The sequence below is a fragment of the Drosophila santomea genome, unplaced genomic scaffold, assembly GCF_016746245.2.
Source record: "Drosophila santomea strain STO CAGO 1482 unplaced genomic scaffold, Prin_Dsan_1.1 Segkk79_quiver_pilon_misjoin1_scaf, whole genome shotgun sequence".
In the NCBI taxonomy this organism is placed as follows: Eukaryota; Metazoa; Arthropoda; class Insecta; order Diptera; family Drosophilidae; genus Drosophila; species Drosophila santomea.
Window position 1 is genome coordinate 608,790 of NW_025319012.1, and position 22,099 is coordinate 630,888.

General features: G+C 39.5%; 1 protein-coding gene across 2 annotated transcripts in view; it reads left to right on the top strand.

Annotated features, from left to right (window-relative positions):
* Nucleotides 1-719: 719 nt before the first annotated feature.
* Nucleotides 720-22,099, top strand: part of LOC120457792 (nuclear hormone receptor FTZ-F1 beta) — a 28,693-nt gene continuing 7,313 nt past the window's right edge. The window contains exons 1-2 of one of the 2 annotated variants that reach the window (XM_044006812.1): nucleotides 720-772; nucleotides 1,860-2,144. The gene's annotated coding sequence lies outside the window, so the exon portion shown is untranslated. Of the gene's footprint in view, nucleotides 922-1,859; nucleotides 2,145-22,099 lie in introns of both variants that reach the window. The other variant, XM_044006811.1, reaches the window with a different exon arrangement.

Below are 22,099 nucleotides of genomic sequence, written 5' to 3' on the forward strand. Positions count from 1 at the left end.
AGAAAACAGTTGCAAGATCGTGTCAGTTTCAACTTACTTTATACTACTTACTATATGCTTACTATATAATTTACAATAGAACTTACAATAGAGAAAAAGTCGGACGTCAAGTTTTGATTTAAAGGTGTCAGTGTTGTGAAAACTTTTGACTATTATTACAATATATACTAATATACTAATAGGATTCCCCTGGAACCATCATAAAAACCCTTAAATTCTTATCTTACTTAACTTGTTTTGTTTAGGTAAAAAGAAAAAAACATAATTTGGTAATACATTACATAGTGATTTAAATTTGCCGGGCTTAAAATTTAAACTGGGAAAACACATTTTCTTATTATTCTATTATTATATTATATTATATTATATTATATTATATTATATTATATTATATTATTCTATTGATAGAAAAGTTCTTCTTTTGAACTGACTTAGGATAATCAGGAACAGGAAATCTAAATCGGCTTATTGGTAGAGGAGCAAGATTGGTTGGTAACAATTTAAAAGAAAATACAGGATAAAGGCGACTTTTTGGTACCCTTTACTCATCCTGATTTAGGGAAGAAAATACGAGCATAATTAAAAAAAACCCAGAACGTCTTAATAACCACTGTTCCAATTTTCTTGATAACCCAACGTCGCTGCCTTGACGTATTTCTTCCCGCAGTTATACCTCCGCTCGTAAGGTGGCAGCGACCACTATCAGTTCGCCGAAAGGTGGCAACGCTCGCTAACAGACCGAGAGCACCGCTAACAGGCTGCAACTCGACTGGTTTGTCAACAAAACAAACATTTTGCTATTTCATCGCAAGCTGGACTGTCGTGTTGCGTCGTGTGATCACTCGAGCGGTTGTGGAATCGGATTCGAGTGGAAAACACCGTTCACGCTGGGCTGCAAGCTTTTGCGAGTGGAAAAGAGTGGTAGCGTGTTTGGGTAGACAGTGGCATTGTGTAGTTAAATCCGTGAATAAGAATATATATATGTACAGAGTCGAAAACCTTTTCGCCGTCAGCACAACGGGAAAACGAGAAAGCAGCAGTGGAGTTTTTGTGGCGGGTCGTCTCGCTCGCACCGCAAAGGTCGTTCGTGGCTGCGTGTGTGGTTGTGTGAAAGAGGCGGCGAGGCGAGAGTGGACACTATCGACGCCAGCAGTGCACAAAAGCAGTGATTGAGATTAAAAACTGCAGCAGCGAACCAAATCAAATGCTAATTCCGGCTAAGTTAAAGAATAACGAATGACTGGGGCGCGCGCAATAAGATAAAATTGAAGGTTATTCTGTGTGTGTGTGTGTGAGAGAGAGGCCCGTGTGCCAATGTGTGCGAGCGTTCCATTGTAAACAAAAAAGCAAGTGTTTCGAGTGGGGAGGGAAAAGGGAAAGAGAGAATAAACTGTCGAGAGAAAAAGAGAGTGCGCACTCTCGCTGGCCGGGCACGAAGAAAGCAGCGCACAAAGCGAACGCTAAAAATGTCAATAAACTCTGCGAAAGGTGAGGAAAACGCAACAAGAGAGCCGCAGTCGTGTAAAATAAAACCCAAGACTCAAAAAAAGCAGCGAAAAGAGGCAAGTCCAGAGCAGAACTCGTGCATGTGGGAGTGCTCAATGTGTTGGTGTGACTGTGTGGAAGAGAAGAGTGCGAGTGTTGGTTCTGATTGGACAGTGGGTGCAGAAAAGTCTTTCTGGTTTCAATTCGCTTGCAACAGTTTCCGCGTTTTAAGCTCCAACAAGTTTCGTCGATTTTTCGCGGCTGCATTTTGTTTATTTTATTGTCAATACGCTGCCTTCCTTGCTCGCTCGTTACCCCATACGAATGTGCCTGCCGCGCCGCTGGATGAGTAAATTACCGTTAATAATTCACAGGTGAAAATCCGATATTGTCGTGCAATAATTTTCCCGATTGCCATCGAGTGGCTTCCAGTCGGGCACATAATGCACAAGAAATGTTATACGCAAAATGTGCAAGAAAATTAAACAAATTCCCAGCGAAAATGTGACAAACTAGAATGTGAGTCGACAAAACGAGTACAACGTGAACTCCCAATAGCTTTTGGGCGACCAATCTTATCAATACAGCAACGGAAATACATAAAAATCTTAATAGACTGAGAGAGGGACAATTGGAATACCTTAACTTATTTTTAAATGGTAAGATATTCTCTTTTTCTTAAAAATAAATTTCATGGTAAAGCAGGCAAAATCCAAAACTTAAAAATTAGGTTTATAAGATTTCAAGAGGAAGATAAACCGAACAGATCTAGTCGCGTTATTAAATACTTTCTGTTCTCTTCAAGAACAACAATGAATATGTTTTATGAAAAGTTCTATTATGTTCCTTGAGTATAAATTAAAAGGTTTAAGAATGATTCAGTTTCGGATGTTTATCAAGGCGGCCCAAATCAGGCGCTTAATATTCTTATTCCAATAAACAGAGTCAAAGTGCGCAAAGCGCACACAGTTCACTCCACCCACACCACAAAGTAGACTTTTTGAACCCCTGAAATCAAAACAAATTAATTAACACCCAAAACTGGGAGTCAGTGTCGTCTGACAGACAGTCAGTCAGGCCGACCCACTTCAATTAATAAGCACTGAAATGTAACGGCGCCGTTGGCCACTTGAACTACTTTCATGTGGCGAAGGCTTTAAGACCCGAACTTGGCTGACTCATTTCTTTGTTATTCAATTCTATCAAGTTCAGAAACCGGAAAAAGATGCAGTTAAACGGCACATGTGTTATGTTTTATTGGGTACTTAAACATCAAGTTCTAAACTTTAAACCTCCCGAGTTGACTCTGTATAGCGCTTACATATATCTCGGATCATCAGACTTTCTTGTTTGACCATCGTTACATATGATGGTTTTTTTTGGTGCACTCGCCGGAAATTGTTTCGACAACGACTTTAAGAAGTAGTGAACAGAGACGGGCTCAGTCTGGTGAGACAGAGGGGATAGGGGGGTGGGAAGGCAATGCATGTCTGAATAGTACGGCCAAGGCACGTTTTGAACTCTACCTCTACCACACATTTCTACCAAGTCTTTAGCTCTTTGTGCTTTCGCGTGGTGCTTGACCCAGAAAAATCGAGGAATAGCCAATTCTGCGGCTGCCAACGCTGCTGATGAGGCTGCGGCTGGGCCAAGTCTTGTGCTTTCGAGGAGCCGCAGAAGGGGCTGTCTCATAAACCATTTTAAATGTCGGGCTCATTATTATTTTGACTGCGCCGCTTGCGGTTTTTGTGTTTATCCGCCGTTCTTACCGTTCAACTCTTTTCATTTTGTTAGCTGGGATTCTGCTTGTCCGAAGGCTGACCGCGAGTTTGTAAGTTGATTGGCTCTGGATTATCCACAGCGGACGCTGATTCATGTTCTTGAACTCCTTTTAAATGTGCGCGGCCTCAAAGGTTAATTTACAGCATTCGGGGTCATAACTCTGGCTGAAGATGGCGAGATGCTACAAGGGCCGGCAACTGTATTAGCGACTTGTCCATGCGTAGCCTCCACAAACTCAATGAACGCCAGGAGGCAATAAATTATCGGGTTGGCTTTGTGAGCCTGGAGAGCTGCAAATATGAATTGTACTTCTGGTGACTGTTGCCCTGCATGCACATATTCATACAATCCAAAACTATACACATTAATATCAAATAGCACTTGTAAATAGTTTGGTTTTTAAGAATTTCGGAACAGCCGCTGCTCCAGATTCGTATCTTATGTCGGTCTTGAACTGCCACAAGCTAATGTATTTTTCGTTCGTCAGTTGACTGCCAGCTGTTAACCGGTTATCGAACATACCTTCAGCTGTTCCAACCACATCGATACCCACTCCGGCTGTCAGGGCCTCCTCCTTGGCATCGCACCACCCACTTGAAATACATTTGAAACATGCTCATCAATGACCGTCTGTTTCTCTCCCTGGCTTCGACTAAGTCTGCTAATTAGCAGATAACAATTGCAGCATTGACCTCCTCACCATAATTCTTTTCTCATTCTAGCTTAGAAACTGCGAAAATAGCGAGAACGGGTTTGCTTGTTTCATTGTCTAAAGCAAAAGATACAACTGGAAGATACATTAACTTGGGAAAAATATATGCATTCCTATCTTTGGTTCTCCTCTTTCTAAAACTGAGACAAAATAGCAACTCACAAACTATGTAGTTGATTGGCGTTTTTACAATCTATAATTGTAATAAATTTCATAGGTTCTTTTGATTTGCGTTCATATGAAATCTCTTATCCTTACAGTAAGCTATAAAAATAATCCAGTGTTCCGATTAACTACAGGAAACAAAGTTCAGTAAAAGCACGAATGGAAGTCGCGCATTCAAGGTAGATAAATTTCTCGGGCGTAATATGCATCGAAAATATAAACCAGACAAGAATTACTACCTAAATCTACTAGACATCCAAAAATTGGCCTTAACTACGTTTGTACGTATGGAAATGTTTATTGGGGTTTCGAGATAATAAGGTACCCAATAAAGTGGAGGCAGTGAGACGCTGGTGGCTGGATGCTTTTGTTGCATTTGCTCCTCTCGTTGTTGTTGTGCCATTTTGTTGATTTTTGCAACTGGCAACTGTGGCAACTGTGCAGCCGTTGGTTTGGTAGCCGTTGTATGCAACTTTTGTCGTTTTTGGTTTGTCTATACGTGTCTATATAAACATGATTACTTTGGCCGATTTCTTGGTTTACCCGGGACTTTTCAGTTGGCGGTAGAAGGTGACGCGGGGCCACGAAAAAAAACGAAAAACATGTTGCCCAAATGTTGTTGCTGCTGCATTGCATTTGCAGTAACCCACTCTTGCGGTTGATGGTTGTGCAACAATTGGAAGCATTTTTGGACTGCTGTTAAACTTTTGTAGCCAACCGAAAAGGAATGTTTCCTCGTTGACACGTTTTAAAGTGCTTACTAATCAGATTAAACTATCTGAAATATTTCTGGCCTTGGTAGAAAAATTGTGATATTTATCCCCTTTCTTTCGTAATTTGTGCCTTTACGATGCACATATGGTACAATCAGAAATTTTGATTTTTATATGGATTATATGTAAGAAAATTACTTATCAGAGCGACTATCAGATTCAGGCCATCGACTCAGCTATAGGAAGTGCGAGATGTATTGACCGTTGGTACGCCCCTAAATCATAATTATACCCGTATCTTGTAGAGTAAAAGGGTATATTAGATTCGTTGAAAAGTATGTAACAGGCAGAATGAAGCGTTTTTGACTATATAAAGTATATATATTCTTGATCAGGATCAATAGCCGAGTCGGATTGGCTATATATGAAGCTGCCTCACTTTACTGCTGGTATCAGTCTTGATTCAACTAGGGTTAAAAAACGAGAAATCGATAAAAATCTCATCGAATTAAGGCAAAACGATAAAAATTGATTGGCTACAGACAAACGCCATTGAAAGCCCTATTGGATTTCACTAAAACTCGATTTTCAGCTTCAGGCTAGGCTTCTTGAATGATAAGCCAGCTTGAAAGTTTCTGCCGTGAATACACAAAAAAACCAGACCTAACATTTTTTAAAGATCTATTCGAATGCGAGATAGAGGCTGTCTCAGCCGGGGCGGCTAAGGAAACTGTGAACCTATCTCGTGAACTTCTCCATTCCTTTTTCTGCTTTTTTTTTTGCTTTACTAACTACTTTTGTCTGATGACTAATCACTTGAATATTGCCACTGTCAATCGGCTGGAGTCGCCTTACCTACCTACAATTTGGACTCTTGCGTCTGTAATAAACGGTGTTGCAGGAAGTTACTGTTAAGTGTTGAATGCAATCTCTCTGCCAACTATTAATTATGACTAACAAATAAATTACTTAGAATTGTAGAATATGAATCTTTTCCAGCAGCTTTGACAGTATCATTTGTTTGCTCTCGTTTGCTTAGCGTTTTTTCAGTCCTCTCAGTTGCTGTTTTGTTTTGGAACCACTCACTTCTCTCATTCTACCAATGGTTTCTCGGCAAAAAACGTGTTTACCCTCTCTGTAGACTTCTTTTTAGTGCTCTTTTTGAGGTACTTGGTTTTTTTCAAGTCCCGCCTTTGGAGTGTCGAGTAATATTTAAGACATATGTACATACAGTTGCGAAAAAAATAATAGCAGCACCATTACGTATTTTATTCTCGATCAAATAAATTAAGGTTGCGGTACCGATGGTAAAAAATACAGATTTTTCGCATAATGCTAGATATTTTTCCCATCCAAAAATGAAAAAAAAAATTTTAATTGTCCATACCTTTATTTTTTATAATTTTTTTTGGGCGGCAAGGTCTAAAATAAGGCGAAAACAAAAATAGCAGCACTATCGATTTTTTCAAATATTCAATACTTTTTGGCGGTTTGTTTTGGTGAAAAGCACATGGATATAAAACTTGACATTTGTATTCCTATTTCCAACATTATTTTTTAAACATACCTTAAAAAAAAATTATTAAAATGGAACGAGGAAAGCATTGCACTTCAGATAAACGTGACATGGTCAAAAAAATAATTTCTGAAGGAAAATCACACAGAAATATTGGTCTAATCCTTCAATGCTAAAACAAAATGATAGGAAATGCAATTGGCCATTTAAATTGGCCATGTGAAAAATGGACGAACTTTTTATGGTCAGATGAGAGCAAGGTGGTTTTTTTTTGTGGCAATTAATCTTGATCATATGTAAGGCACCGAATATAACCCAAATTACAAAGTAGTAGCAATTAAATACGAAGGATCCTGTATAATGGTATGGGCTTGTTTCTCGTACTATGAAGTTGGGGCAATACCATAATATACCATGGTTAAAACCATCATGGATAAACATGTGTTTGTGGATATTTTGGTGACGATGATGCTACCCTTTTCCGAATACTATTAACAAGACTATGACCCCAAGTAGACCAGCAGGAAAGCCAAGGATTCGTTCCAAAATAAATCTGTTCCTGTTTTGGATTGGCCTTCGCAGTAACCAGGCCGTAATCCCATCAAAAATTCTTGGTCAGATATGAGAAAAGAAGTTGTAGCTTCGAAGCCAACTAACATCGAATAACTTTGGGTATAATTAAGGAGTCCTGGAGCAAAATATCCTTAAAACGGTGCCAGGACCTGGTTGATTCCATACCAAAACGTTGCGATCCTGTTACTGGTAATAAGGGATACCCAACCAAATATTAAATTAGTGGGATGGGTGTAGTTTTAGCACGCAAACATTTGTTAATAGTGAATTTATTACTATCAAGTTTAAAATTGAAAATTTCATGAAGTGCTTCTATTTTATTATACCCGTTACTCGTAGAGTAAAAGGGTATACTAGATTCGTTGAAAAGTATGTAACAGGCAGAAGGAAGCGTTTCCGACCATATAAAGTATATATATTCTTGATCAGGATCAATAGCCGAGTCGATTTGGCCATGTCCGTCTGTCCGTCCGTCTGTCTGTCCGTATGAACGTCGAGATCTCAGGAACTACAAAAGCTAGAAAGTTGAGATTAAGCATACAGACTCCCAAGACATAGAAGCAGCGCAAGTTTGTCGATTCATGTTGCCACGCCCACTCTAACGCCCACAAACCGCCCAAAACTGCCACGCCCACACTTTTGAAAAATGTTTTGATATTTTTTCATTTTTGTATTAGTCTTGTAAATTTCTATCGATTTGCCAAAAAACTTTTTGCCAAGCCCACTCTAACGCCCACAAACCGCCAAAAACTGTCAGTGTTGAAACCTCCTTCGCACTTTCACTAGCTGAGTAACGGGTATCAGATAGTCGGGGAACTCGACTATAGCGTTCTCTCTTGTTTTTCGCCTAGTTTTGTCGTTTTTAACAAAGTTCCTCATTTAAGATAAGAATAAATAAAACAATTGTAGTTATTTTTTATTTCCTAAAAAGTGAATTGTTTAACCTTTTTAAAAAGGTATTTCAGCTCATTTTAAGCCCTAAATTGTAGGTAGGAGACTTATTCAAAGTTTTAATGGGCAAGTGCTGCTATTTTATTTTTCGCAGCTGTATGTCTAGGGTTTAACGATTTATTGGCGCAGTGCCCGCTTTAAACTAAAAATAAATTTTAAATATGTTAGGATGTTCTGGATAGCCACAGAAAGGAATAGTTTAAAATATAATAAACTGGATGATTTTTTATCAGATGTAACTTACTCGTAGATAATATGTTTTAAGGTTGTATATTTATTTTATATATATATTCTTGATCGAGATCACATAACCGAGTCGAGATTAAGCATGAAAATTCTAGTGTCGAGTACGAGTTTGTTTCATTGCCACACACACTGATGAAGACTGCCACGCATTCACTTTCAAGATAGTTATACCCGTTACTCTAAGAGTAAAAGGGTATACTAGATTCGTTGAAAAGTATGTAACAGGCAGAAGGAAGCGTTTAAAGTATATATATTCATGATCAGGATAAATAGCCGAATTGATCTGGCCATGTCCGTCTGAACGTCGAAATCTCAGAATGCTAGAGACAGAGACGCAGCGCAAGTTTACTGACCCATGCTAACGCCCACAAAGCACCCAAAAGTGCCACGCCCACACTTTTGAAAAATGTTTTGATATTTTTGCATATATTTGTTTGTTTTAAAAATTTTTGTCGATTTGCGAAAAGCTTTTTGCCACGCTCACTCTAAAGCCCACAAACCGCCTAAAACTGTCACTTCCACTAGGTGAGAAACGGGTTTCAGATAGTCGGGGAACTCGACTATAGAGTCCTCTCTGGTTTTTCATTTTTTTTTTTGGAATTTTCTAATCATATTCAGTGATTTCTTGATGAAAATCAATTTTCGAATCGAACGAGCCTTTATCACGGCTAAAACACACACGAAACTACACATGCATACAAGGTAAATTAAAATTTCATCATACATATGTACAGTGGTGAGCAAAAGTGATTCCACGATCAAGGTTTTCATTTTTGAGCTCACATAAATATTAAATGAATAATGTAAATGACTAAAACTTTTTTTTATTAAACACCTTGTTTATTTCTTACAAATGAAAAAGTAATAATTAAAAAATAAAAACCAGCAGCATGTACAAAATTGACGGGATTATGCGAAAGGAACACTATTTGAGCATTTTGTAAACCCATCTTCCCAATTTTCTTGACAAGTGTGCCTTCCCAGAGCAGAAAATCACTTTTGAGCAAAATGGGGATACCAAGCACACTGCGAAAATTGTTCAAGAATGGCTCGGAAACCAAAATTTTAAGATGATGGAGTGGCCAGTGCAAAGTCCCGACCTCAATCCGATTGAAAACCTATGGTCAATCGTAAAGAGACGGCTCAGACAGTATCAGTCAGCCCCATCCAACTTGGACAATCTTTGGGGGCGTGTTGAACAGGAATGGAATAATATTCAAAAATGAAATTTTCGAAAAACTAGTTTAAAGTATGCCAAAATGTAAGAAAAATGTTATAGAAAATAAGGGTCTTGGAAAAAATATTAATAATGAATTTATTTTGTATTTTTTCTAAAATGGTGCAAAACTGAGTACATGGTTGTTTGGTTTTTGTTTTTGAATTATTGCTTTTTCATTTCTTCTTTTTATATTTTGCTATTTACGCCTAATTGTAAGAAATAAACAAGGTGTCCAATAAAAAAAAAAGTTTTTGTCATTTACATTATTCGCTTAATATTTATGTGAGCTCAAAAATGAAAACGTTGATCGTGGAATCACTTTTGCTCCCCACTGCATGTACATGTATGTATCGTAAATAATCGGTGTCGTGGAAAAAAAGACTTATCTCTTTGGTGGAACTGTATTAATGGAAGATTTATAAAAGTGGCGCGTTTGGGGTAGGTTGCCAAACGCTTTTAAATCACCTTAGAAGGTGTTAATAGTCAACGACGTCATGTAAGTATGCAAACACAAATGTGTTAGCAATTTTTCGGGTGAAAGATAATAATAGCTTTCTTCCCAAAACTTTTGACTACTCTCTATAATCTTATAGTTTATCAGGGACCTATTATGTTGTTTCTGCAAGCTCGATATCTCAGCGGTTTCACAGTATAAGCTAACTAAATTCGGAATGAAGCTTAAGGCCACGGGTTGTAGAACTAAACTACGCGAGAAAGAACTAGGGAAAGAATCTAACAGAAAACAACAAAGAAACTCTAAAGCAGAGAGAATACAATGATCTCTGTACACATTCGTGGGACATCAAGAAGAAGAGATGAGACGCAGAAAGGCGAAGGGAAGATGGAGCAATAAGAGTCAGAAGGAGCGGAGCAGCGGACAAAGGAAAGGCCAAACACGTTCAAACCTCGAGAGAAGAAGTAGCACGACGACTTGTTGCCAAGACGTACATAAGAACTCAAACTTTAATAAAAGCAAATGTTAGAAAGAAGCGGAAGGCGCAAAGTAGAAATTCGAGAGAGCCAGAGCCAACCAGAACAGTAAAAAACACGTCATGCTGACTGCCTTTGCTTACCCACCTTTCCTCCACCTCCTCCCACTTCTTTGATTCCGTTGCCTGTGCCAAGAACAAGTTGTAAATGAGGCAGAAAAGCAACCGAATGGAGAGCCACCGTAAGTGCTGAAACGAAAGAGACAATCGGAGAGGAGAGAAGAGAGAGAGAGCGAGAAGGGTCATTGGCGGCCGTTGACTTTATCTCGCCGATGACCTTGCCCGTAAAATGTAATATTGAAAAAAGAAGAACTGAAGAAAGGGATAGAAGCACATGCACATGCACACACATACCACTGCAGCTAAAGAAGGAAGAAAAGATTGGGGAGGTACGCGCATCTGCAGCTGCTGACAAACTGAGTCCAGCCGACTAACAGCAGGAAAAGGGAAGAAGCAGTCGAGGCGGCAGAGGAAACGAGATGGGGAAGAAGGGGGAGGGGAGAAGGGAAGCTAGGGCACGGGGCCAAGGCGAATGGTTTAACGGGACTTTCCGCCAATAAATGTAATATTCATACATACATATACAAGTATCAATCGATGGAAGATGGCCACTCTTCAGATCTTCCAGTGGTTACCCTGATGATATGTTAGATGTTGATTTGGACAACTTAATGTTTAGATCACTAGTTTGCAGCGCAGTGTAGGATAGATAATAGATAAAATAATTAATAGTAATAAATAAAATAGATAATAGTAATAGATAAAATAGGTAATAGTAATAGATAAAATAGATAATAGTAATATTTCTAATGGTAATAATTTGAAATTAATCAAAAATATTCAGGCTTCGTTGTTTCTCATCGTGCCTTTTTACTCCTTTTTGTTAAATATTTAAAATTTTAACTAAGAGTTGAATGCTTCCTTCTAGTCCGCGTTGTATATTCTCTTGTAGTGTACAAAACACGAGTTACCTTTTTTACTTAAAGTCTTGTTTTCTGGGACAGTGTCATCTCTAATTATTAGGTTATGATTTCAACTGCAACGTTATATAAACTTCGGTTAGAAGTTCTAGCTTATTTTTTGTTTAGTAGATTACACAGCAAGCACATCATAAACTGCAACCTGCCAAAAACGGTCTGGTAAACTTGGCTTAAACTCAATAGACGCAAATTAGTAGGTTACTCGGCGGTTGAGTGCAAACACGTCTGCAGAGTGAATTGCACCTCAGCACCAACGAAGAATGTGATCGCAACCACCTTGTCCCAAAACAACTTGCTAGTGCTGCTGAGTTTCGTATTCAGCAGTATCTGTGTTATAATATCCGTTAATCGTGGAGTAAAAGGGTATACTAGATCCGTTAAAAAGTATATTACAGGCAGAAGGAAGCGTTTTCGCCCATATAAAGCATGTATATATATTCTTGATCGGGATGAATAGCCAAGTCGAACTGGCCATGTCCTTCCGGCTGTTTGACTAACCGTCTGTCTGTCCTGTCTGTTTGTATGAACTTCGAGAACTCAGAAAGTTGAGATAACGCATGCAGATTCCAGAGACAAAGCCGCAGCGGATATTTCTGTATATTTCTGAAAAATGTTTTTTTTCCACTAGCTGAGTAACGGGTATCTGATAGTCGGAGAAATCGACTATAGCGTTCTCTCTTGTTTTTTTTTCTGTTGGCTGGCCTCGTGTACGTACATACGTGAGCTTCGCCGCTTAATTAAACGCACGCGGCCGGACAAGCCGGAGTCGTATTCAGAGTCGCAGCCAGCGGCAACTGCAATGCCCATCCAGCAGAAGCAGCATCTAGTGAAACTAGTTCCGAGGGAGAAGAGAAGAGAGAAGCAACAAACGACATGCCCTGACGCAGTTGGTGTTGGGGCTTAGAAAAGTTAAAGAAGTCAGTGCGCGACACGTATTTTGTGCGTCACGCTGCCGATGGGCGGTCTCCGGGCGGGATCGCTGTTCTACGAGCGTTCAAGCAAGAAGTGTTGCATTACCTGGCTGTAGACGATGCATCAGCAGACTGCTAAATTCTTTGTAGGAGAACTGAAGGAACAAAGACATTCGGCTAGCATACGTTTTTTAAAATAAAATGTAACAAAAATATTCTAAATACAAATTAGGAAATATAGTCCATTATGTGGAAAGACATCGAAATTAGTTTGCTAATTCGGACTTTTGGACATTTGTGCATATGTAGAAGAAATTGCTCCGTCACTTTGTAATTGTGGCAGCATGCGCAATGGCAGCTAAGCCCAAATTTCTTAAAGCAAATATAAAAACAAGAGAGAACGCTATAGTCGAGTTCCCCGACTATCTGATACCCGTTACTCAGCTAGTGGAAGTGCAAAGGTGAGTCTTCAACAGTTTTTGGCGATTTGTGGGCGTTAGAGTGGGCGTGGCAAAAAGTTTTTTGGTAAATCGATAGAAAATTACAAGACTAATACAAAAATGAAAAAATTTCAAAACATTTTTCAAAAGTGTGGGCGTGGCAGTTTTGGGCGGTTTGTGGGCGTTAGAGTGGGCGTGGCAAAATGAATCGACAAACTTGCGCTGCTTCTATGTCTCTGGAGTCTGTATGCTTAATCTCAACTTTCTAGCTTTTGTAGTTCCTGAGATCTTGACGTTCATACGGACGGACAGACGGACGGACAGACGGACATGGCCAGATCGACTCGGCTATTGATCCTGATCAAAAATATATATACTTTATATGGTCGGAAACGCTTCCTTCTGCCTGTTACATACTTTTCAACGAATCTAGTATACCCTTTTACTCTACGAGTAACGGGTATAAAAATATCAAAACATTTTTCAAAAGCGTGGGCGTGGCAGTTTTGGCCGGTTTGCGGGCGTTAGAGTGGGCGTGGCAGCATGATTCGACAAACTTGCGCTGCGTCTATGTCCCTGGAGTCTGTATGCTTAATCTCAACTTTCTAGCTTTTGTAGTTCCTAAGATCTCGACGGTCATACGGACAGACAGACGGACAGACGGACGGACAGACGGACATGGCCAAATCGACTCAGCTATTGATCCTGATCAAGAATATATATACTTTATATGGTCGGAAACGCTTCCTTCTGCCTGTTACATACTTTTCAACGAATCTAGTATACCCTTTTACTCTACGAGTAACGGGTATAACAAGAGAGAACGCTATAATCGAGTTCCCCGACTATCTTATACCCGTTACTCAGCTAGTGGAAATGCGAAGGAGAGTCTTCAGCACTGACAGTTTTTGGCGGTTTGTGGGCGTGGCAAAAAGTTTTCTTGCAAGTCGATAGAAATTTACAAGACTGATACAAAAATGAAAAAATATTAAAACATTTTTCAAAAGTGTGGGCGTGGCAGCTTTGAGTGGTTTGTGGGCGTTAAAGTGGGCGTGGCAAAAAGTTTTTTAACAAATCGATAGAAATTTACAAGACCAATACAGAAATGAAAAAATATTTAAACATTTTTCAAAAGTGTGGGCGTGGCAGTTTTGTGCGGTTTGTGGGCGTTAGAGTGGGCGTGGGAGCATGATTCGACCAACTTGCGCTGCGTCTATGTCCCTGGAGTCTGTATGCTTAATCTCAACTTTCTAGCTTTTGTAGTTCCTGAGATCTCGACGTTCATACGGACAGACAGACGGACGGACAGACGGACATATTCTGATCAATAATATATATACAGTAGATGGTCGGAAACGCTTCCTTCTGCCTGTTACATACTTTTCAACGAATCTAGTATACCATTTTACTCTACGAGTAACGGGTATAATTACTACAATAATAACAGACGATTCCAGATACCAAATTTGTATCCCCCTAAGAAATGTTTGTATATCGATACTATTCTTCAATCTCTTCCCATTTAGTACAGTCAATATTGTTCTAATGTGAAGTTATGGAATCAACTTCATCTACTGTCCTTAAACAGGATAAAGTCAATATACTGGTCCATTTCCAAGTAAAGAGAGTGTCAGGGATATGAAGATATGCAAGTAGAACAATTTTTCGCATGTAAATGGGTAAAGATTAAACTAAAGCCCATCTACAATTAAAATCTGCATATTCGAACCCATTTCCAGCCAATATAGTATCGAACTCTGGATTTTAAATTCCATGTTGATTAACTTTTTACAAAGTTTGCGTATTTAAAAGCCATATTCGTAACGACCTTATTGCTGCCGGAGCAGCGTCGACAGCTGCAAACAAGTTAAAAACAAGAGAGAACGCTATAGTCGAGTTCCCCGACTATCTGATACCCGTTACTCAGCAAGTGGAAGTGCAAAGGAGAGTCTTCAACAGTTTTTGGCGATTTGTGGGTGTTAGAGTGGGCGTGGCAAAAAGTTTTTTTTAGGCAAATCGATAGAAATTTGCAAGACTAATACAAAAATGAAAAAATATCAAAACATTTTTCAAAAGTGTGGGCGTGGCAGCTTTGGGCGGTTTGTGGGCGTTAGAGTGGGCGTGGCAAAAAGTTTTTTGGCAAATCGATAGAAAATTACAAGACTAATACAAAAATGAAAAAATATCAAAACATTTTTCAAAAGTGTGGGCGTGGCAGTTTTGGGCGGTTTGTGGGCGTTAGAGTGGGCGTGGCAGCATGATTCGACTGCGTCTATGTCCCTGGAGTCTGTATGCTTAATCTCAACTTTCTAGCTTTTGTAGTTCCTAAGATCTCGACGTTCATACGGACAGACAGACGGACAGACGGACATGGACACATCTACTCAGCTATTGATCCTGATCAAGAATATATATACTTTATATGGTCGGAAACGCTTCCTTCTGCCTGTTACATACTTTTCAACGAATCTAGTATACCCTTTTACTCTACGAGTAACGGGTATAAAAATACTAAGGACAATGTTTATAAATAAACTTTCGTGAGATATACGACTTCTCACTCCAGTTTAAGTTATCTTTTATTGATACTGATAGTGTGCGGAGCTCGATAATGGCGATTGAGTGAAGGCCTCAGTACTGATAAAGCCGCAGATGGAAATGCAGAAATGTTCTGCATGCGGAAAGCGGCCACTCCACTTGTGCCACTCCTAACAATGCAAAAACAAGGGAGAATGCCCTAGTTGGCTTACCTGAATATTAAATCCCCGTTACTTAGCTAGTGAATGTGCGAAGAAGAAATTTCAGCATTGACAGTTTTTTGGCAGTTTATGGCCAAATAAATTTTGGCAAATGCACAAAAAATTTTGGGCGGTTTGTTGGCGTAAGGGCGTGGCAAGGGCGTGGCGTTTTTATGGCAGATCGATAAAAGTTTACGATACTTATAACAAAAATAACAAACCTTTTTCTAAAAGTGTAGGCTTGGCAGTTTTGGGTGGTTTGTGGGCGTGGCAAAATCGGTCAACAAACTTGCGTCTATGTCTCTATGCCTTATCTCAACTCTCTAGCTTCCTGAGATCTCCACCTTCATACGGACATACAGACGAAAGGACAGACGGACATGGCCAGATCGGCTATTGATCCTGATCAAGAATAAATATACTTTATATGGTCGGAAACGCTTCCTTCTGCTAGTTACAAACTTTTCAACGAATCGATTATACCCTATTACTCTACGAGTAACGGGAATAATAAACACTAATCATAAAGCAAAAAATAATACAAATGCGCAGGCATACCGTTTCCTGTTTGTCGAACGGTAAACTGTAATTGCTACACGGACGACAAATACCTGCCTGCAACATTGCGGCTCCCCGAAATCATCAAAACTCCTCCGGAATGAGGTGGAGTCATCATGAAGCTGGGGGTTTAAGATACTACGAATTTGTCTAGGTCGTAAAATTGGTGTTTGCGTTGTTTGCTATGCACGGCTCGACGTTGACAAAGTTATCTTCTGGTTTCCTATACTAGGCGACCAAACTTGTTCGTTTTGCTCACTGCGTTTTTGAGCTTGCGAAGTTGCAGAGTACACTAGAAAAAATGTAAACGGCTTTTCTTAACGATCTAATCCAATCATTTGGAATATCATTTGTTCAATAACAAACAGATAACTTCATCCGTTGGAATAATTATTTTCCCCCTTTCTTTAATATATATTATCTTATTCTTTCAGTGCAATGGTTGCACTGATACCGGTTTTCTATATACTTTGCACGCCATTTTTATATTTTTTGCTATTACAAGGCAAAAGTGGCTGTATTGATCTCGGGCAAGAAACGCACCTGTTGAAAACCAAGTTACTTCAGTTGTTTGTGTATGTATTTTTATATTCAGAGCTTATAACCTTGCATACCCCTTACTTGCAGATGAAAAGGGTTTGGTTTTAGTCATATTTGGTTTAAGATATGAATTATTTGTGTAAAATATGAATATACCGTCTTGCACCGGAACTGAGCATCTATTTAAATAGATGGAAACTAAAGTAACACATCATTTACACGCTGACTTGCCTTGCAGCGCACTCTTGTGTCATATCTAACCTGTTGGATTTTGCAGCAGAATTTTGCAATTTGTTGCCATTTTCCGTAAGCTGACTTTTGTTGCACATTATGCTAATGACCTGCCGCCGTTCGCCTCGTCTTTTCCAGTCGAGGTGATTAATCAAAAGCTCGAAGCACTCGCAATATTATGCCCCATTGCCAGGCAATCCGATTTGCCATTGTTGTGCCCATATAAATACATATGTACGAGGGTCGTTTGATAAGTCCGTGACTTTTTGAATAAAATATATTTTTTTCGTCAAAGAAGCGTTTTATTTCTCAACATAATCTCCTTTTAGCTCTATACATTTAGTCCAGCGTTTTTCCAATTTTTTTATTCCTTCAAAATAATAGGTTTTCTCAAGGCCCTCAAAATAGTCGTTTGTTTCTGTGATGACCTCTTCATTTGACCCGAATCTCTTACCGCCGAGCCATTTCTTCATGTTTGGAAACAAAAAATAGTCACAGGGGGCTAAATCTGGAGAATATGCTGGATGGGGTAGCAGTTCGTAGCCCAATTTATGAAATTTTGCCATGCTGACTACACACGTGTGCACCCGTGCATTGTCCTGATGGAACAGCACTTTTTTTTTCGCCAAATGCGGTCGTTTCTGCTTCAAATCAATATCGAATCTGTCCAAAAGCTCTGAATAATATTCGCCGGTGATCGTTTTACCCTTTTCAAGGTAATCGATGTGAATGATACCTTGTGCATCCCAAAAAACTGTGGCCATGACCTTGTTGGCCGACAGACCCACCTTGGCCTTCTTTGGTGCACGTTCACCCGGAGAAACCCACTGTCTTGATTGTTCTTTGGTCTCTGGTGTGGTGTGGTGGATCCATGTTTCGTCTACGGTAACGAAACGGCGCAAAAATTCGTTTGGATTGCGGTTGAACATCGCCAAACACTCCTTTGAAATGGTCACACGGTTGCGCTTATGGTCGTGTGTGAGCAATCGCGGCACCCATCGCGCGGAAAGCTTTTTCATGTCCAAATATTCATGTAAAATGTGATGTACCCGTTCAGTTGAGATGCCTACAGCCTCAGCTACCTCACGCACTTTCATTCTCCGATCATCCAATATCATTCCATGGATTTTGTCGACGATTTCTGGCATGACGACCTCTTTTGGGCGACCTGAACGTTCGGCATCACTTGTACTGGTACGACCACAACGGAACTCAGTAAACCATTTCTTAACCATTGAAATTGATGGTGCAGAGTCCCCATAATATTTATCAAGTCTTTCCTTGGTTTCGGTGATGGATTTTTTACGCAAAAAATAATGCTTAATTAGCACACGAAATTCACTTTTTTCCATTTTCGTTAAAATTCACGAGATCGTCTGCTTTCAATGCCTATAAAACGCAAACCAAAAAACGCAGCTTTCTCAAAATTTTACAGTCAGCTGTTAATCGATAACTGCTGACAGGAGCAGTGTTGTATTTAGAGCAGGTGCGCGGCAAATACAAAAAGTCACGGACTTATCAAACGACCCTCGTATGTATACCCGCTCTGCAGCAAACCTGATCTCGGTTTGTTTCTTAGTCAATTGGCGAAAGGTGTGTGAGTCCGTATCTGTATCTGGGACACCTCAGTGTGCCCGAGTAGTCCGTGAGTCTTTGAAGGTAATTCTTACTGCAGCTGAACCAAATATTTTTGGCAGCATCGTACAAATCTTCGATGCACTTTGATTACGAATATAATATAATAACACGGTATAATTGGTTTTTTTTAAAGCATATAGCTTTTCGACCTACATTTTATTTATTAGACAAACAGGCTGAATAACTCCGAGACGGATGACACACAGCTTTCTTATGTCCAATTTCCCACAAACAGACTCATATTTAAAAAAAAAAAATTAGGTTGTTAGCCCTTGCCAGAATCTAGACAGTTCCGCTGGTCCCCCTTTTAATGTAGGGTGTCGTTGTCCCCCAATACAACAACCCACCAACCCCAATCGCCGTGCTCACCACTTTCATGTTACCCATAATTGAATCCAAATTCGTATTCAATGGGCAAAATTCCACGCCAAGGAGGACAATATCCACCCCCAATGAGGAGGCCCGCGGTTGCAAGGGAGACAATGAACGAAGAGTCCTACCCTCGTAGCTTGTGCCCCACAAAGCATGTCAATAATATCATGAATATATTGACGTGAACTTCCACCCACACAAAACACAAACTCAGAGCAGGGCAGATGAGTACGTCATTTTCATTTTACGGGCGTACATTTTTGCGAAAACAAAAAGAATAGAAAAAATAGGAAAACCCGAAGGTCAACCCCTTTTGGCACAACGCTTTGCGGAGCTAAAATTGCTTTCGACGTGCTGTCAAAGTCAGAACCTGTAATCAATAAAAAGCAGACAAACGCTGTGGGTGGGTTTTTTTGAACTTGAATTCCTGTAGGAATTCCTGAACGATTATTGATAGCAGTTACTCCTGAAGCAAAACCTATGTATAAGCAACTATGCATTCCTGCAAAGAGCTGCATTCATATTAGGAAAGCACGCATCCTAGGCACTGGTCTTGGTCAGGAAACCAAAGCATCATTGTATGTATGTAAGTACATGTGAAGCGATAATTGCTCTTGGTCAATTTGGTCTAACAACAGAACTCGGATAAAGAGATCTTTCCGTCAAATGCACTAAACTGCGATTACATATGTACATACATGTACATACTGCTCACTGAGCTTATCATGTCCTTTTCTCTCGCCCAAGACCCAACGCTACACCAGGCATCCATTCAATTCAATTTGTGTTCCATTAGTCAGAACCGCTGCATAAGCACCGAGCTCCAAGTGTAACAACACTTCCGCCCGAAAGTGCTCTTATTCGTCAGCAAAAACAACGAAGCCGCATCTGTATGGGTACAGTTCTATCCTCGGGATACAGCAACAACGAAAGGGACAAGGGCCAAAACCGGAAACCGAGAGGCAGAACCGAGAGAGAAGCCATCATCGAAACTTCGCTTGGTTGCATTTGTCGGGCTATCCACATGAGTATGGACGAATGTGTGTATTTATGTATGTGTGTATGCACGAGTAGTTTCCAAAAGTCGGAATACAAAAATCAGCATACATCGAGCGCTGACCACTCACTCTCTGCCACTCCTACGTTACTTTAGCAGAGAGTCAATCTTGTGCCTCTTTCTTTCTTTATACACATACATACATATGTACTCGGAAAGGCAATTTTGTTTATTTTCTTTTCTGCCAATTTCGCACATGAGAGACATCCTCACCAAGAGTATTTCTGTTCTTACTTAAACACCTCTCTCACCATCTCTTTTTTTCTGCTGCCCCATCTTTTGCGTGCCGGCAGCGCATGTGTACGTTTTACTTTGTGTGTCTCTCTGAGTGCGGGTGTGTGAGGAGCTGATTTCGGTGCTGCGTCTTCTTCTTCGTGGTTTGCTTCGCCGCCGCCGTCGTCGCTATGGTTGTTGTTGTTTTGTGCAAGGTCGTTTGCGTACAAAATTCAACATTATTTGAAGGTCGTCCTTTGCTTGTTCTGCGCGTCGCTTTTTACTCGTTCGCTCTCTCTCTTCCCCAGTGGGCTTTTTCTGAATGTCCCTCTCTGTCGCTGTCTGGATTTTGTCTTGGTGCAGTGCGTGGGTTGTTGCCTCCGCTAAGCGCATCGAAATTGTCTTAGTGGTTTAGGAAAGATTTTACTTATGTAAGTATTTTGATTTAATAAATCAAATATCATATCATAAATATCATTTTAGCAAACATTGATGATAGATTCCCAAGGAAACTTTCAAGTTAAAATAAAATAGTATCGGATACGAATTTCTTCTGCGCAGCGAATGATACCAATAACTTAAAAACTCCACTTGTGGCTTAATTCCAATATGTAAATATGAAAGAACTATATATGTAGGTTTATTCTTGATCACTGAACAATTTCCGGCAATGTATTTAAAAGTAATAAGCAACTAATATTGTAACTCCCGCTAGGAGGTGCTTGGTTATCTTTCTCTCAATTTTTTGGCAGTTTAATGTGTGTTCGATATACACTTGACTTTAGCGATCTCTCTAGTTTTTAAATGCGTTTATTTTCATAGTAATGCTCTCCTGCGTCTCCAATTGGCTAGCCAACGTAAGCTCACGCTTTATGACAAACAATTGTATTGTAAATACGACATTTATCACAAAAGTCAGCGGTCACTGCAGCTGGCGGTGGGTTATTGTACCTTAAATTTATGAAAATTTTATCCCATCTGCCATGTGACTCTTTCGCTTGGCCGGTTGCTTCATTGCTTTGCCGCTCCATCGTCGCGGGTCGATGACATTTTTCGTTGCTGGCCATTGCCGATGATTTCTATAATTCTTAAGCTATTGTATGTGCGCAGAGCGAGACGGATAGACAAGAAAGAAAAGAGATGGAGAGCTGTAAGCGAGCAAAAGGGAACTTGCAGGGCTGATAAGAACTGAATGAAACCCACACGCACATATGTACATATGTATGTACATACATTTATGTACATTGATAAGTGGTTCTTTGAATGCGGCTCATGAGTGAAATCAATTAACCCAAGTGCCATAAAATGGTCGGGAAAGGTCGCTTGAAAGGGCGGCAGTAGGTGGCATTGACCTTATTGTTGTAGGTCTCTCTCAACATCCTATAATTGGCCTTTGTTTGTGTTGCTAGGCGGTTAAGGTGTTTGAGATATACACAAAATACTAACGAAGTAGACTAGGTAAATGGAATTATAATAAGAAATTGGTTTAGTAACAGCAAAGAAAGTTAATTCTATTAGCTTTAATTTATTTGATGTTATACCCGTTACTCGTATAATAAAGATCCGTTGAAACATAAGTAACAGGTACACGGAACAGTTTCCGATATTCTATATAATATTTATCTGCATCAATTACCGAGGCGATCTGACCATGTCCGTCTATCTGTACATATGAATTCTGTGATTTCTGAAACTATATACATATGTATGTATATACATATGTAAGATGCAACCCACAGACGTTTTCAAACAACCAACGTTTTAAACTTTTTTTAAATTATCAATGAAAACTGAACAAATAAGGATAATATAAATACAAAAAACCTTAGTTTATTTCATTTGATTTTTCAGGAAATGTGAATTGGGACATAATATTAATATCAAAGATCATAAATATCAAAATGATAGTAGTGAATCTTTTAAAAATCACTAAACTGAAAGACTAGGACTATCAAATAGCATTATATTAAAGGTTTATTTTATGTCCTTGGTTTTTATTTGGCATTTCTTCGCAGGAATAGGTTTCCTTTTTATATTTTAAAAGATAAAATATAATAACTTTTATGATTT